The sequence below is a fragment of the Symphalangus syndactylus genome, chromosome 11 (assembly GCF_028878055.3).
Source record: "Symphalangus syndactylus isolate Jambi chromosome 11, NHGRI_mSymSyn1-v2.1_pri, whole genome shotgun sequence".
Classification (NCBI taxonomy): domain Eukaryota; kingdom Metazoa; phylum Chordata; class Mammalia; order Primates; family Hylobatidae; genus Symphalangus; species Symphalangus syndactylus.
In genome coordinates, this window is record NC_072433.2 from 68,566,778 (window position 1) to 68,585,637 (window position 18,860).

General features: G+C 41.2%; 1 protein-coding gene across 1 annotated transcript in view; it reads left to right on the forward strand.

The window, feature by feature from the left end:
- The window catches only part of RASGRF2 (Ras protein specific guanine nucleotide releasing factor 2), a 273,318-nt gene that overhangs the window by 44,897 nt on the left and 209,561 nt on the right, over nucleotides 1-18,860 (forward strand). The window lies entirely within an intron of this gene.

Consider the following 18,860-nt stretch of genomic DNA (forward strand, 5'->3'; position numbering starts at 1 on the left):
AGTACTTTTTTTCCTTTCTATCTGGAAGATTGAAGGGGAGTATTCCTTGGTGAGATGGGCTCTGTCTGTGATAGACAGGGTGTTAAGTCGGAGGTAGCAATTGCTGATTAGAGTTCCACGTCAGCGCCTGACTGGCCATGTGTTTGGAAGTTCACTCTGTTTCCTCAGCTGTAGAATGAAGTAGTTTTATCAGACAATCTTTAAGGTCGCTTCCAAGTTAAAATGTTCCAAGTTCAAACGTTTTCCTGAGTGAGATTGAAAGGCTTTCAAGATATGAAGAAATATTTCAAACAACTTGGACTTTAATATTTATTTAGTTTAGTGTTTTTAATAAAAATAAATCTTTAAAAATTGGATGGCTGTAGAACCAAACTTATTCAAATTTGTATTACCCAAGGACATCTACTTTAATATTTTGGTGTATTTCCTGTCGAATTTGCCCCTTTAGGTTGTTTAGTTGTTTATTGGGCTGTAGTCATGCTCAATGCACAGTTTTCTATGGGGATCCTGTTTTGATTGCCCTTCAGACTGATCTTGATTTCGCTTAATAGGCTTCTAACTTTGGTTGAAGGACCTTTGAAAGTGAAAAGTCTTTTGAGTTAAGTGGTTTTGGTAAAGCCATGATAGTTTTGAAAGTGGAAAGGTGTTTCTGAAAGTATGTTACCTTCTAGAATAGTAGAAAGCTTCATACGTAGTAGGCAGAGATAAGGCTGTAAGTGTGTCAAAATCTAATAGTTCTATACCCCAGAGCAGCTAACCCACTTCTTCCTCCTGTGTTTTGGTGATTTGGAAGCCATCAAAATGCTTATTCCCTTTGCTGGAGTTCAGAAGCTGATGCCCCAAACTATGGTGCTTTGACACGCTGAACCGAGGAAGGAGCCTCAAGGCCTCTCTGATCCCCCTTTCCCCACTTCTCGGTCTGCCCCAAAGCACAGGATAAAATTGTTCTCTGAAGTTCCCTTATCTGCCTAAAGTCCAGACCTGCTGAAGAAGAAAACAATTACTTCTGGTCACTTTCCTGAGTTTTCATTAACTGAACACATGTCTCAGGAAGAAAGATTCCAAGTCCATCAACACACTTTTATAGACTTGTCACAAACCATTGTCTGTTCTGCGGGCCCACGAGACATTGTCCCAGGCCATTGTATGTTCCTTGAGTCCATGGCATTCTCCTAAAAATGGTTTACTAACCCCCTAAAATAAGCCTCACTTCCCCATCTCCCTTTCTCCTCAGAAGAAGGGTATATAACCATTAACCATCTGTACCTCATTGCGTGGTGGAGTAATCACTGTGTGATCCGCCCACCTCCGTACACATTTATAAATGTGTATATGCCTCTTCTCCTGTTAACCTTCCTTTTGTCAGATATGGCTCCTCATTTGGGAGGGGGTGTGGCTTTCAGGAAACCTGCAGAAGGTGAAGGGGTGGTGTTTTCCCTTGGCCTCTACACTTTCATAATGCTCAAAAAGTTTCTGATTGTGGTTTCAAATTATTTCCTGTGTTGGAGGAAGGTTGAACTTGTTTTTCTTTTTGCCTGCTTTCTGGTTTTCAAGCTCAGCAACTTCATTAACTTTTCTAGCTCCTGAGAGACCACTCTGTGCAGTGAAGCAGGCTCTTCTGCCCTAAGGAAGGGGTTCATTCCTTCCCAGGAACCCTCTCCCTGGAGCTGCCTTGAGGCCAGAACACCTCCACACTGGCATCAAATGTTTGGAGAGCCCCATTGTCAGCTGCCCCGGGATGTCATTTTTTCCTTCATGGTGAGGGTTAGTTGGCCATATACTCCCTCACTTTCTTTTTTCCATTAAGAAAAATTCACACCAACAAACTCAACTTTCTCAGGGTGGTCCTTGCATTTATGGTAAATATTGAAGGCTGATTTAGGACGAGGAAGGTGAACTATTCAGATCAGCTGCCCCTCCACGATAACTGCTTGACTTGCTCACCTAATCGCAGGTGCAACTGAGAAAGAAGGATAACCATGTATTGTTCTTCAAAGGAGTGACCTCATCCACGGAGGAGTCACCCAGTAAATGCAAAATGCTGAGCAAGCAGATCCGATGCAGCTTCTCATTTGGGAGGGCGTGAACTGAAGAGAGAGACGTGAACAGGAAAAGCAATGGAAGCATCCTCATCCCTTGGCCATGGCAGTTATGGAAGGGTTCCAATACCCTCAGTTTCCCAGGACCATCCAGCAATAGTATTTATTGTCTTCATCTATGGTAAACACTTTCTGATAGGCCAAAATTACACTGTCTCGTCTGATTTACAGAACCAGCTATCTCAAATGTGTAGTAATTGGAAAAAGTGGATGATGATGCTTTCAGTTTTCCCTCCCTTCCTTCCTTCCTTCCTTCCTTCCTTCCTTCCTTCCTTCCTTCCTTCCTTTCTTCTTTCTTTCTTCTTTCTTTTTTTGAGACAGAGTCTCGCTTCTTCGCCCAGGCTGGAGTGCAATGGCACAATCTTGGCTCACTGCAACCTCCGCCTCCTGGGTTCAAGCAATTCTCCTGCCTCAGCCTCCCCAGTAGCTGGGATTACAGGCATGTGTCACCACGCCTGGCTAATTTTTGTATTTTTAGTAGAGACGAGGTTTCACCCTGTTGGTCAGGCTGGTCTCAAACTCCTGACCTCCAGTGATCCACCTGCCTCAGCCTCCCAAAGTACTGGGACTACAGGCATGAACCACCGTGCCTGGCTGGTTTCAGTTTTCATACAGCTTATTTTAGCACTTTGACACATCTTGCACTTACTTAATCTTATAATGTTATTTAATTGCTTTATGAGTGCCTAATTTAGCTCTTCAGCTAAACTGTAATCTTCTTAAGATCAGTATATGTGTGTCTATAAAATACATACCAGCACGACACTTTCAAAAATAAGATGGTTGATAAAATAATGGATAAAATGGATTCCTCCCCTCTTCCTTCTCTTCTTCCCTCCCTCCTTCCTCTCCCTTTTGTAGCACCTCCTGTCTCTTAGGCTGCTGATGTAATATTAGAAATGAGAACAGAAATGGCTAGGGTGGCATCTAGGACCATTATAAAATTCAAGGGCAGAATAGAATTTTGTAGACTTGATGATTTTTTGGAAATTTATGTTCTGGACATACTTCTTACCTATACAGGCTCCAGCCCATCTATTTCTTCCTTTCCGTGTGATCCATCCTTTTGTGGTTGATTGCCTCAGCAAGTAGAACTTCAAGTCAGAGTCCTGAGTTTTGGACTCATGTGATCTGGTTGGCTTTGCCACATAGATAGCTTTCACAACAGACACTCACAACAGAGTGTGGCAGACCAGTGGGAGACCACTACTACCCCGGGCCTGCAGCTGAGAGCACATGCCCTGAGGGGTTGTGGGTGATTGTCCTGCCTCTTTCAGCCTGTTTTCTCATCTGTAAAAGGGAAATAAATTATGGGCTCATCATGAGAACTCGATGAGAAAATGCAGGATGAATCTCAGAACAATGCCTGCCGTATATTAAGCACTGAGTGTATATGTAACCATTTTCATGCCTAGATAGGCAGATAATGAACATCATCATATGCTGCCCAGGTTAGTGAACTCCCCTTATACCCTGAGAGCAGATGTAAGCTTCTAGAGGGTAGGAGCCATCAACTGCCTAGAATGTCCAGATATAGCATCACATATGGGGCCACTCAGTTGCTAAAATTGTGAAGTGAGTGTTGTTCAGTAGCTTATTATCATGTCTGTTAGATGGAGCATCACATCAGACTTGGCAAACATGAGGAGCAAATATCCCTAAAGCAAGTCTAAAAACAAGCTTCCATAAACCAAGTTATTCGTGTCTTTCATCTGTTCTTGAGAATCTCCACCAATGGAGTAACCCAAAAGTCAAATAAAAAAATTGTATATACCAAGATTTATAAGGAATAACTAAAAACCTTCCAAATGTTAAAATAGGCAAATATAATTTAAGTAAATATTTAAGTAGTATATCATCTCTGTGTAACATTATGTATGCTTTATAAACGTTTACTACATTTTTAAGTAATATGGAAAAATTCTTAAGTTACATGTGACCTGAAAACTATGCTGGAATAGCATTGCATATGCAGCATGAGCATGACTGTATTAAAATGGTTTTAGAAAATAGATTGGAGAGGCCGGGTGTGGTGGCTCACACCTGTAATCCCAGCACTTTGGGAGGCAGATGCAGGCGGATCACAAGGTCAGGAGTTCGAGAGCAGCCTGGCCAATATGGTGAAACCTCGTTTCTGTAACAATACAAAAATCAGCTGGGCATGGGGTTGGATGCCTGTAGTTCCAGTTACTCGGGAAGCTGAGGCAGGAGAATTGCTTGAATCCCGGAGGTAGGATGCAGTGAGCTGAGATCGTGCCACTGTAGTCCAGCCTGAGCGACAGAGTGAGATTTCGTCTCAAAAAAAAAAGGAAAAAAAAAAAAGAAAATAGATTTGAGAGCTATACATCAAGATTTAACAGTGGTTGTCTTTGGATGATGGTAGGATTATGAATGCATTTTCCTCTCTCATTTTGCCTCTCTGTATTTTCCATATTTATATATGTGTATTATTTTCACAGATGAAAAACTCAAACTTTTTCTTAAGAGGGAAATAATGTGCATAGATGGTGGACAGAAGCCATGGTATTTGGCTAGTATTTTTACAATGAAAAAAGGTCAAATGTGTAAGGCACAGAACTGAATTATTTGTTATGTATGAGAAGAGTGTGGTGTGAGCTCAGTGAAAAACACATTACTCTAGGAAGTTCGAGAGAAGTTTTGCTTTTTGAAGATTTTTGGAGAAGCAGCAAAAATGTAAAGCTCTAGGTAATGCACATGAGCAAGTGCCAATTTTCTTTTCCAGCACCGAAGTTTGGTATTCTTAGCCATTCTGATTTTGGGTGATTTGAGACTGTCATTTTCTTCTAAAAGTCTGACAGCTGTAAGCTTTCAGCTATCAGCAAATGAGGTGAAAATGTATGTTTAATATTAAAAGTCTTCTTAGGGAAAGAGGCCCAGCAAAACCATCATTAGTAGTCACATTCAGGCAACATTGTAAGTGCCCTTCCTAATCCTGTGCCTGTGGTTTTTAATAGCCAGACATGTCCAGCAGATGTGCTTCATGTTCTTTTATTTACATAAATGTTTCCAGTAACTCATTGTATATTTTTCTACTTCTAAATAAATGCATACCAAACAGCTCTCTTTTTCACATTGCTATGTTGCAGCATTACATTTGTATGTTTTAAAGCAGGAAAATGTTCAGTAAGCCCTGAATATTTTTCACATCTTTACTGCACATAGGACTGTTGACATACTTAAGATGTATGTGGTATACTCATTATGGCTAATTTGAAAAATACACAAAATATATGGATAAGAAGATAAAAGTTACTCAGAGGTAACCACTAAATTCATTTTGGTATATTTCCTTCCAGTTACTTTTATGAATACTTTTTCATAAATGTTACTGATTCTGTATTTTTTCTCCAGCTTACTTTTTTTTTATTGCCTGTCCTATTTATGTTGGTACATGTAGATCTAACTCATTCTTTGAAACTATTTATTTATGATATGACTGTGTTATAGTTTATTTAGCTATCACTTTATTGGTAGACATTTAGGTTGTTGCTTCTTTTTTTGCCATTAAACCAACATTACAATGAATATTCCTGTATGTGCTCTTTGAGCATCTGAGTGAGTGTTTTACTAGAAAATAGTTACTTAGGGCCCAGCACCGTGGCTCACGCCTGTAATCCCAGCACTTTGGGAGGCTGAGGCAGGCAGATCACCTGAGGTGGGGAGTTTGAGACTAGCCCGACCAACATGGAGAAATCTTGTCTCTACTAAAAATACAAAATTAGCCTGGTGTGGTGGCACATGCCTGTAATCCCCGCTACTCAGGAGACTGAGGCAGGAGAATTGCTTGAACCCGGGAGGTGGAGATTGCTGTGAGATGAGATCGAGCCATTGCACTCCAGCCTGGGCAACAAGAGCAAAACTCCATCTCAAAAAACAAACAAACAAACAAAAAAAGAAAAAAAAAAGAAAAAGAAAATAGTTACTCAGAATTGGCATTTACGTAACTTACATTTTCCTCATTTAGTATGTGCTTTCAGTATTTTTCTTTATCCATTTACAAACATACACATTATATATACATAGACATTATATATATTTCTTTTTCTTTTAGAGTAAAGGGTCAGTTCAAAATTGCTCAAAATCTTGCTTTTTGTCACCTAGTGACATAAGTGCAGAAGCTCTACAACGTTGCTGGTGGCCTGAACTTTTATAGCAGATCCATGATGCCTGGAGCTATGACCGTGAACCTGTCTTCTAGCATCACAGTTTTTAAAAGCTTTTTATTTTGTTATTATTTCAAACATCAGGAAAACTGCAAGAGTAGTACAAAGAACTCTTTATGTCCTTTACCCAGATTTTCTAGTTATGAACATTTTACCCCATTTGCCTCTATACTCTCTGTCTGTATAAACTTATAGTTTTTTTCTTGACCTTATTTACTTGGGTATGATGCTATCTGCCAGAGTTCTCCATGATAAAGTGATCTTTTTTTCTGTGGAATTAATAATAATTTATGGGGAGATTCATTCATGTTGTACATATCAGTAGTTATTTTTCTTGCTGAACAGTTTTCCAGTGCATTAACATACCACACATCATTTATTTGCCTGGTGGTAGATACTTGGGATTTTGCTAGACACGGAGACATTTACATCCAGCAGCTCTCCGCCTCAGCGAAGGAGTTGCTTCCTAGCTGTGGCAGGTGGTCAGCAGACAGACTCTAGACAGCGTCTGTCGGCTCCTTCAGAGTCACTACAGCTGTAGAGAGCTACCTTGTCCAAGGTTATGCCTTTCCTGAGGCAGCCCACATTTAGTGCCTGAGTGAGGGGGTGGTGTAAAGGTCCAGCCACTTCAGACTGAGGTGGGACAACTCTGACGCAGTTTTTACTATTCACCTCCATAGCATCCACCAGTTAGAACAGCACCCCTTTCTCAGCGAACACTTATTGCTGTCTAAGGGATCCTGTACAAGCAGAGGAGGCAGAAGCGAAAAGCCCAAGTTTGGGTTATGGATGGCTCAGCTCAATATGGCCTTGAAAGACTGTGTGTGACAAGGTTGTGCACCTGGTCATCCACTTTGGGTGGGAAGAAAAGCTGCCTGATGTTTAAGTACGTACAGAAGCAAAGCAGTGGTGAATAGCCTGGCTGGATTCAGGGGATTGGAAGGAAAGGGACTCAAAGTTTGGAGACAACAGACTTGGGAAGAAGCATATGAATGGACGTATAGGAGCAGGCCCCAAATACAATAATGGCCGCAACACCCCCAGAGAGTTTTAAGACACTCTATATTCTGTTATTTTCCTCTGAAGAGTGTTCATTTTAACTGTAGCAGGCAGTTTACTTGGCTGACTCAGTCTCCAAACTCTTGTCTTTCCTATAGCAGATAGCAGCTGAAATCTTTGATCAGTTTTTCAGTCTTCCAGCTCTTGCTTTCTACTGGGTTCCTTGGAACTTCCCTTCACAATTCAGGGTCCAGCCAAAGATTTGAGCAAAGTTTCTAAGGCAGATTTTAGGACGTCCTCTCTGTGATTCCCACCTTTTACCATACTTTCTCCCTTAATTTCTATTACTCGGACATATCTCAGTTCTGTCCTCAGTTACTCCTCAGACCAGTGAAACTGTGGCTTTCTGCTTGACTTGTGGCTGTGCCACACCACCTGGGCTGTGGTGTGCCCTCATGTGAAAAGCTATATAGACATGGAGCTCATGCACAATTCCCTTCTTTCAAGAATCAAATCCTCTCTTGAATTTTGTTGTCAAATAGTTATATATGTTGTCCCAAATATATCTGTTATATATGTATGTTATGCTATGTATTATGTTGTGTGCATATATATATATACACACACGACACACACACATATATATACATGTTATTCCAAATGTATGTATGTTGTATGTATTATCCCAAATTTCTAATTGTTTTCTACTGGAGGGTTAGTGAAAGCTGCTATTACTGGAACTAGAAACTTATTTAAAATTTTAATAGATGTTATCAAATGACTCTCCACAGTTGGTGTTATCAGTGTTCTCTTACCAATGTTGTATTGGTGTTCCCCCTCCCCGTATTCAATAATAATTTTGTAAAGCTGTTATCATAGTACCCTGTCTGATGGGTGACAATGTTTTGATTGGCTTTTCTCTAAATTCTAGTGAGAGTGAGAATGTTTTTTATATTCATTAGAAAGTTCTATTTTTTATTTTGTAACTTGCCTACTTATAGTTTTGCCCATTTTCCTATGGATCATTTTTTTCTTATTGATTATATATGTGGATAATAATCAGTTAACCCTTACATTGGAAATAACTTCTTGTAGTCTATTTTTACCTTTGTTCATGGTGTATTTTATCCTACAAAAGTTTTAAATTTTTATGTAAAATTTCTCTTTTATGTCTTCTGCTTCCTTATGCTAGTGCTTTTCTAGACATATTATTGTTATTATTTACAAAATTTGCTTCATACTTGTATTAGTCTGTTTTCACGCTGCTGATAAAGACACACCCAAGACTGGGCAATTTACAAAAGAAAGAGGTTTAATGGACTCACAGTTCCACATGGCTGGGGAAGCCTCACAGTCATGGCAGAAGGCAAGGAGGAGCAAGTCACATCTTATGTGGATGGTGTCAGGCAAAAGATGAGAGCTTGTGCAGAAGAATGCCTCTTTTTAAAACCGTCAGATCTTGTGAAACTTATCCATTATCACAAGAACAGCACAGGAAAGACTTGCCCCCATGATTCAGTTACCTCCCACTAGGTCCCTCCCACAACACGTGGGAATTCAAGATGAGATTTGAGTTGGGACACAGCCAAACCACATCAACACCCAGTCACCAAACTCTGTATTCCCTGTGGTAGGCAGCAACTGAAATGTGCTAGTATGATATTTTACAACTTGCTTTAAAACGTATTGTTTGAAATAAGTAATGTTCCCAGGAATAATCCTGAAAATATTCTTAGGGAGCATGATTATTAATTTAGTTGCTCAGAGTATTTCAGTATAAATATTCCACAGTTTATTTAACTTGTCCCCTATTGTTGGGCATTTTTATTATTATTAATGATGCTAAGAACATTCTTGTTACATAGTCATTATATATATTTCCAAATATTTTATTGGTGTAGGTTCCTCTATGAAAATGGGAATTATTTATTTATTTATTTATTTATTTTTGAGACAGGGTCACATTCTGTTGCCCAGGTTGGAGTGCAGTAGCACAGTCATGACTCACTGTATCCTTGACCTCCCAGACTCAAGCAGTCCTCCAACATCAGCTTCCCAAAGTGTTGGATTACAGGTGTGAGCTACTGAGCTTAGCCTGGGGATATTTTAAAGCCTGTCATACAGATTGCCAACCATCTTCACAAAGATTGTAGCCATTTTTATTTCAATCAGCACACTACACTTTCCAACTCTAGATTTTATTATTTTTAAAAAGTTGTAATTTGACTGTAATAAACATATGTGTGCACGTGTCTTTATAGTAGAATGATTTATAATCCTTTGGGTATATACCTAGTAATGGGATTGCTGGGTCAAATGGTATTTCTGGTTCTAGATCCTTAAGGAATCGCCACACTGTCTTCTGCAGTGGTTGAACTAATTTAGTATCCCAGAACTTAAAGTAAAATTAAAAAACTAATAATAAATAAAGAAATAATAAATAAAGGGATCAGCTCAAAGAGCTATTTATAAAAAAAAGTTGTAATTTGGCAAAATTGTCTTAATATGCAAATGTACATTTCTTTGATTATCAGTGATTTTTTTCACATTTTCAGGTGTTTTAAAATTTTTTTGCTTTATTTGTGGGCATGTGAATATTCTGTTCCTTTGCCCACGTTTCTATTGGTGTATTTAGCTTTTTCCTATTGATTTAGAAAACCTCTTTATATATTAAGTACATTAATTAGTCCTTTTATATTATCTTGTTGCTTCATGAGCATATGATATTTTGGATATATATGATAATTTGATTATTATATGATTATTATTAGGGCTTCCATCTCTGAGTGTTGGTCAGTGAATTTGTGTTAATAATTATTGCCCTTAAATTCATTGAGTAGTTAGCACTTAAAATGCAAAAAATGAAACAATGTTTTTAAGTATTCTTTCTGGCACTTTTATAATGTAATTAACCCAATGCTTCTGATTAAAATTAATCAATGCAATGGTGTTTCCAAGCTAATTTGATAAGTGTAACTGATGATTACCAATATAAACCAGGCACAACCTTATAAAAGACTTAGTCATCACACTGTAAGAGAAGATGGTGACAATGGCAACTGAACTCATAAGTGCGCTCAGTCAGTGACTCTGAAGCTGACGAGAGTTGGCTATCTCTCTGTAAACAAGTAAATGAGAGAGCTGGGAGTGGGGTGAAGAGAATCATATAGATCAAATGTTATCTTCCACATCAATCCCTAGCTGGAATGGTAATACAAGAGAAAGACAGGAACTTGTGTGAGAATTTAACATAACATAGAGAGGAATCATTGTCTTTCCCTGCAAACTGGGGATTATGACTTAAGCCCCCAAGCAGCAAGCTTCCCTTTGCATAAATCTCAATAGGCCTGGTGACTTATGGGAGCTCAGATTCTCAGATTCCTTGGTTGGTGAAAGTTTCTCTGTCTAGATTTTTATGATAGGCTTTCAGAGATTTGAAGAGCAACTTAATATATTAAGTTCTCTTAGCCATTCTTAAAATGACTCCTTATTGGCCTTGTCACTCTCCAGTGAGCACAGTTTAATTTGCTTCAGTTGTTTGTAAAATTTGGAAGTCAGACTGAATGTGTTTTTCCTGTTGTGGGAGAAAACCACAATAGAATTCAGCCAAACTCCGTGAGCTGGATTCTAAGTGGAATTCTTGTCTATCAAAATGTGTTTAATAGAAGAATATATTGATTACTTCCTTTGAGAATGTAAAAAATAGAAATAAAGGCAGAATATATTTTAAGACAGTGTATAAAAGCTGATCTAGCAGCACAGTGTGGATTTTATGAAGGCTAATGCTTTGCTTTATTCATAATTTCAAATTTCTACTCTATGTGTTGTCTTCTATTGGGACAAATGATTTAGAAAACTCTTGCATGTCATTCAAGCTTAAAAAATATAAACTCCTCTCTAAGCCTTTGGGAGAATCAGAACTGTTTTCATTATGACTATTAAACATCCACCTAAAAGTCCACAAAAACAAAACAACTAACAAACAACCACCCCAACAAAGATAGTATGACCACACTGGGTCATACTGTTTTTGTATGTGCTGGTTGGTAATTATCATACATCCCTTTCTTCTTTTCCCCATGCACGAGCACATTTATCTGAGGCAAGAAGGGCAAAAAAAGGAGAGAACACTGAAATTACCCGGTTTCACAGCTCCGGCAGGAGTCCAGTGTCCTAGGCAGCCTGGAAGTGACTGGTTTCCAGGTGCACTCTGGCAGTTCCACTATTACAGCAATGACAGGATGCACTTCATGCTTTTCAAGGCATGTTGATGTGTGTTACTGCATTTGATCCTCACCTAGAGGTGAGTAGGAAGGGTGGGCTTGTTTCCACTTGACCCAAGAACAAACTGAGCACAAAGTGCGACTTGCCAGAGTTCACACTGTTTCCCCGAGAGAATCCTGATGTCTGCTTTCTAGCCTCTGGCTCCTGCTGAACCACACTTGGCCTGCTCAATGCTGGTGTGAATAAAAGTTGGCTTCTACTGAACCAAATGTGCCCATGGCAAGGCCTCTGAATTGAGGTTTAAAGGGAATTGAATCAATAGGGCGGGGGTGCTAAGAATTCAGCCTCTTAGATCTTTGTTCCTCAGAAGATGCGGAGGTGGCAGCTGGAAGATTTGACAATAAAGAATGAACTTTAACATACTGTATAACCATGATATGAAAAGATAGACTCTATAAATGAGTTGGAAAGTCAGTCTTCTTTAATTCACATAGAATATTCTTGAAGTTAAACCTGCCCATGGAATAGAGTTATGGTAAACACCAGTCACTGAGCCATGAGAATGAAATATTTCTGCTCCTAGAGACAAGCTGGGACCAAGACAAGACTCTAGACTTTTCTGGACAGGGTGCAGTGACTCAAGCCTGTAATCCTAACACTTTGGGATGCCGAGGCAGGTGGATCACTTCAGGTCAGGAGTTTGAGACCAGCCTGGCCAACATGGCAAAACCCCATCTCTAATAAAAATACAAAAAAAAAAAAAATTAGCCAGACATGGTGATGGGCACCTGTAATCCCAGCTACTTGGGAGGCTGAGGCAGAAGAATCACTTGAACCTGGGAGGCAGCAGTTGCAGTGAGCCAAGATCGTGCCACTGCACTCCAGCCTGGACGACAGAGCGAGACTGTCTCAAAAAAAAAAAAAAAAAAAAAAAAAAAAGAAAAGAAAGAAAAAACAGAAAAAAAGACTAGGCTTTTCTTCTTCAGTTGGTGCCCCACCAGCTGGCACAATGATCAGCTGGGATAGGTAGAGAAACCCCTTGCAAGTACCATTTTAGTAGTAAGAAGTATGAAGGAGTAGAAGTGTGAGGAGAAGGGGAGGGAATGGTATCAAGACACAAAGTATTTCCCCCCGTTTTATGCCGACCTTACTGTTATTTTCGTTCTGCCTCGTCTTCGTTCTCTCTCCTATTTGCTATCTTACAGTGGCAGCAAGTCAGATTCAGAGTGAGTTCTGTGTGCCTCTAGGGCTCCGGGATGGGATACTTTACCCTTCTGAAGGGCCAGACGTACCAGGAAAACATTAGTTGAAGATCCCATGAGTGTTAAAGACAGCTCACTTGTCGATTTGGGTTAAGTACTGAGATATGTGAAGATTAAATTCAGAGTAAACATTAGAATAAAGGAACATAAAACTCAGTTTCATCAATATATCCAACGTTTAAAATGCATTTCATTTCCACCTCACAAGCAGCTACAGAAAGAAGAAAGGGAAAGAACAAGAAAGAGGAGGAGGTAATGAATCATAGGGTGAATAACATGACCACATACTTTTTTACTGCTTTTGAAATGTACCTAGACTGGAGAATTGCTGTCTGGTTTTGTCCATCTGCACTTTTTTTTTTTTTTGAGAAAGAGTCTCACTGTGTCACCCAGGCTGGAGCGCAGTGGCGCAATCTCGGCTCGCTGCAACCTCTGCCTCCCAGGTTCAAGTGATTCTCATGCCTCAGCCTCCTGAGGAGCTGGGACTACAGGCGCCCACCACACCCAGCTAATTTTTGTACTTTTGGTAGAGATAAGGTTTCACCTTGTTGGCCAGGCTGGTCTCGAACTCCTGACCTGAAGTGATCCCCCCAACCTCGGCATCCCAAAATGCTGGTATTACAGGCTTGAGACACTGAGCCTGGCACACCTACACATCTTGAAACACTTGGAATCTCTCCTCTGACTGGGATGGATGGTCATGGCCACCCATAGGATGTCAGGGAAAAGAATACCCTGGACTTCAGAGGACCACTCAATAGCATTATTCAAATTTCTGGGGAGTAGGAAGGCTGGACCGCAAGGCGGGTGAGATGGAGCACTTCACCTGACTTTCGGGCCCTGATGGAATCTCAGAGGCACTGCCCTCCAGGCTGCTGTGTTACTGTTACTATGATGGAACAGTAGTCCCCTGTGTGTTGAGATAAGTCACGGAGCGAGGCATGTGTCCTTTGAAAGGCAGCCACTTCTTTATCCATCTAGCATCTGACTTGTGAGGTCAGGGGTCCTGCAGCCTGAGAGGAGGTGAGAACCTCCCATCCTTCCCAGCAGGAACCTCGATGGCTGCACAGAGAGGGCTGGAGTATCTGTGAGAGCCGAGGCTTTCATTCTCTTTATCTGAAACTGAAAAATGTAAAGAACATGTGTAGTAATTTAAAACCCTGCATTACTGTCCAAATAGCAATATGTATGGGGCAGCATATTTTTTTTTAGAAATTATTTTTGTGCTGTATGCTTTTAAAGAAAACCAAAAATGTTTTTTAATCTTAATTTGAACATCACTGATTTGACCAATATCATTTGCTATCTATAGATATATGGGCAATATCAGAAGAACCTGCACACAGTTGAAAATTGAATAAATATCTTTATTGCTGATTATAAAGTGATACATGTTTATTATAAATGATTCAAATGGTATAGAAATGTGGAAAGGGGAAGTGGCCTGGTAATACCATTCTCTGGAAATTGCCACTGTTAGCTATAAGTCTGTTGCAAAGCTGCAGAAGCTTAAGGACCAGAGTTTTAAGTGAGCTTGTGTTCTCATATTGGGTTACATTTGTTCTCTGCAAAAACACATAGCATGAACAGCAGAAAACACATTATAATAAAAAACAGAAGACTGAAAATGAAAATTCACACAAAGCTACAATTGACACCAATAAGACCCGAACCTTTACATTTCCTAGAGGTATTCATTTTGTTGTCTTTCTGGCATGTTATGGTCTTTGTAGATAAGAGGAAGAGTCTTTCGTGAACCTGCCAACCTACAGTATCTGTTCTTACTTTTCTACTAAGGGTTTGTGAGATCATTGTAATGTGCTGGTTTTCCATGGCTTATGATAAAAAGATATATTGGGAGGCTGAAGGGGTCTTTTTTTTTCTTACAGTAATTTACCTGTAATCTTTTAGAAATCTGTGTATAAATCCCTTCTCTGGATGACTACCTGCATGTGACTGTGTAGTCATCATCGTGTATGACTGCGTGAAGCACATTTATTAGGTTCATTGCATCTCATGTTTCCTTATTGATGATCATTTATTCACCCAAATATTATTAAGGGCTTTCTGTGTGCCTGGCAAAGTGCTAGGATTGAGGGTACCACAGGACAGGGCTGGCTAGGAAGACAGACACATTAGTGGACAGCTCTCAGCCGGTGTGGGAAAAGAAGGTGCAGAGGAGAGAGGGACTCCTTTTTGCCAGAAGGCTCCAGGGGAGGATTCTCTTGGAGGCCTGGTGTTACATTTCAGTGACATGAGTCAGAAAGTCCAGCAAGAATCTGTAGGTGTGGAATGGTCCAGGGGTGAAGGAAAAATACAAATATGTCAAGACAAAGAGATACACTAATAGAGAAGGGAATTGGCATTTGTTAAGTGCCTACTGGGTGCCAGGCACTGGATGTCAGCTGCACTCAGTCCTATGAGGTACGTACCATTGTCCTCATTTTGCCCATGAGGAAACTCAGGCTCCAAAAGATGAAGTAACTTGCTCCAGGTCTCATAACTTGAGTTACCACCTGGAGGCATCAGGATTCACATACAGGTGTGAACGCGCCACAGATTACACTGTCACAGCACAGGCTGAGGAGAGAGCTTGGCTTCTTTGGGGAGTGATATGTTGATGGGGCTGGAGTATGGTGTGCATTGGAAGAAACTGGCAGAAATGAAAACATAGAGAATGGGGCCAGTTTGTGAAGGGTGCTTGCAGCCTATGTAAGATTTGCTATTAGAATTTGAGAATACCAGCAGAAGTTTGTAAGCTGATCTGACAACTCAGATTTATCTTTTAGAAAGAAAACCCTGGCTGCCTTGTTTGGGATGGGAGGATTTGAGAAAATTGGAGGAGGGTCACAGATTTATCCCCACTATGCTTAGATATACAAATAAAATATTTTTCTAAATTTCTCCTTAAGACCTCCTCCCCACGGAATAAGTAGAGAAAAATGAACCTGCATTTAGTGGAGAGTAATCAACTCAGCTAGATGTTGAAATAGTAAACTCTAATAATATAAAAGGCCCCTTTTAGTAATTCACCTGTCCTCCTGTGCCTCACTAAAATGGTGCCATAGTAAAAGAGGGCTCACATGTTCTTGAGATTGTGCGAACGTGTGTGTGTGTGTGTGTGTGTGTCTGTCAGAGGGTGAGGCAGGGATCTTGCTGGTGCTGACTGGGAGCTGGCATTGCTGTGCTCAGCCTTGGCCATTTTGTTGATATCTGTTGCTGAAGTGTGTGGCTGCTGTAACATGTGATTCTATAACCACAATCCGTTCATTTGCGCAATGCACAGTGAGTCAGTGTACCAGGGCACTGGAATATAGCAGAGAAGGAGTTTAATAATCGTAGGGTGGCCAACGAGGAGATGGGAAGAAACCCCAAATTCACCTCCCTGAAAGGTTTGGGGATAGGGTTTTTAAAGGGTCTGGACAGGGCTGAAGTATGGGGATCACTGATTGGTCAAGAAGTGAGAGAAGTCACGGGATAGGGAGGTGAAAAAATTGCATTCTTGTGCTGAGTCAGTTCCTTGGTGGGGGTCTTCAGACCTGTTGGTGTCAGCCATTCCACTGGAATTCAGAATCTGAAAAACACCTTAAGCGATTCTTGAGCAAAAATATCTTATGATTGGATCATCGGAGATTCAATGTGTAGGAACAATGGGGGAGTGGTAGCAGATGGTCAGCATGCTACGTGACTCTCCCGCAGTAGCTGCAGGAGAGTGGGTTGAAGTGCACCAGTGCACAGGTCAGTGACTAACTATGATTCTGCCCAAAGCAGTGAATTCTCTCCCAGGTCTCTCTTGCTGGAGTTCTGATAGTGCGCTTCCCTCTGCAGTCATCCACAGGATACTTGGGAGTGTCCATCCCACGGAGATGCTCAGGGAGGCTCTGGACAGACCCTTTCTTTACCTAACTGCTGGGACACCAATCTTACTGATTTCCAGGATGTGGCCCCACCTCTAGGGCCACCACCCGTATTGTCATGAGGCTTGGGGTGGGGCAAAAGAACATTGTGTGAGAGGATGTCCTCCAGGGCCCCTGAGGGAAGTGGCACTGAAGCTCTTTGCCATCAGCTTTGTCATCAATGCTTTAAGCTCCTCACCCTTCTCTAGGAATGTATCCAAGTGGGGAGAAGCTGTACCACGTGTGTCCCTGCCTCCCTCTGTTTTCTTCATGTACCTCGGACCTCTCCTTCTTGCCACACTCCTCCTTGTGCTCCCAACTCACTGGGACTTCCCCTAGTTCGTGCTGTCCTCCTGCCTGGGAGAGGGGGGCACTAGCTTCGACCTTTGGGCTGTAATGGCAGCTGCGATACGAGGAGAGAAAGAGACCCGCTATCAGACAAAGCAGCATAGATTGGAAAGTGTTTCACAGCTGTGACATCTGCTATCCCAGTGACAAAGGGGTGCGTCAGTGGGTCTAGTTCTAGGTGAGGGCTAATAAATTCCAGAAAGAGTCCTTGGAGGGGGCACTGGTGAAACCAAATGGGCAAGGGCTGATAAGGGAGTAGAAATTGGAGATAACTTTGAGCTTCCTAGGTGGAGCAACTGTTGCGTCCAGATGCACTTTTCTTGAGAGAAAAGACAAGAGAAGGAATAGCTGTGAGTGCGGAGGGTAGAGGGTTGGAGGGAGGGAAGGAAGGTAACAAGTACATTCCATTTTGGATGGAATAGGAATGCTGTTTAGTGTAGAAATATAGCGCTGGTGCCTGGGAGAGAATCTGCCTGGAGAAATAGATTTGGAAACTGATGGAATATCCAAGGAGACAAAAGAAGAGGAGCTCATTGTCATTGTAGATATTGAATTTAAAGACACAAACAAGGTCATCACTCTGTTTTAATTCTTTCTTTCACTTTGTGATGACCCAGTACTTGGTAATGTCTGCTCCAGTTCCTGCAGTAGGACAGGTAAAAGGTCACAGAATACCATCCAGGGTGTCTGCTGCTATTTTCCATCCTCTAGGGGACCTGTGAAGCCCCAGGTCTGAGACAGATCTGTGATGCACTGAGTTCTTATCAGAGTGAGACTAGACATACAAGACTTTTTGATGAGTGGCTACAAATAATGATTTGCAGGCACATGCAGAGTTACTGTTTGATTTTTTGTGATTTAGCTGAATTTGTTTAACTCCTAAAAGTATAACATGTACTTCTCGTAACTCTTTCCATCATTGTTATGCCTGAGACACGCTTTAACCTTTGGATATACTCTGCGAATGTAGTCGCCTTGCTGTCTTTTAAAGGCTGCTTTTAATTGGGTTCCCAAGCAGCAGCTGCTGTTAAGGTGCAGGCTGCAGCCTTTGGATACATCAGGCTGGTTCATTAAGTGTTTCCTCCCCCCAGACTGGGCATTTGGGTTTGGATGGCAGCCAGCAGTTACTGAAATGCCGTCAGTTATAAGATTGCCCTTTAAGCCACTGATTTGTTATTTTATTGAGTTTTGACTCTTTTCCTCTCAAATTTAAGTGGAGATTTATTGAATATAATGTTAACCTCAATACATCCCATTCCCAGTTGTCTTTTCATAAGGGTTATTTTCCCCCAGTTTATAGCATTCAGTCCTCTGCCTGAACTTGAGACTTAAGAACTAAAGACAGCTGTCATTTATGGGGCTCATGACTGTCTGGGAAGCGTGGTGGATTATCTCATAGGCATGGCCCAGAGTCCTCAGTCACTGATGACATGCACAGGTAACCTGAGAGGTCTCTTAGCTAATTTTTCCTTTTTGGTAAAATTGTGCTGAAAATTTCCCTTTCCAGGACTAGAGGTATTCACATAATTTTTTTTTTTTTTGAAACGGGAGTTTGCTTTTGTTGCCCAGGCTGGAATGCAGCGGCGTGATCTCGGCTCACTGCAACCTCCGTCCCCCAGGTTCAAGCAATTCTCCTGCCTCAGCCTCCCGAGTAGCTGGGATTACAGGCACCCACCACCATGCCAGGCTAATTTTTGTATTTTTAGTAGAGATGGGGTTTCACTATGTTGGCCAGGCTGGTCTTGAACTCCTGACCTCAGGTGATCCACCCACCTCGGCCTCCCAATGTGCTGGGATTACAGGCATGAGCCACAATGCCTGGCCTCATATGATTATTGACCTGAGGGT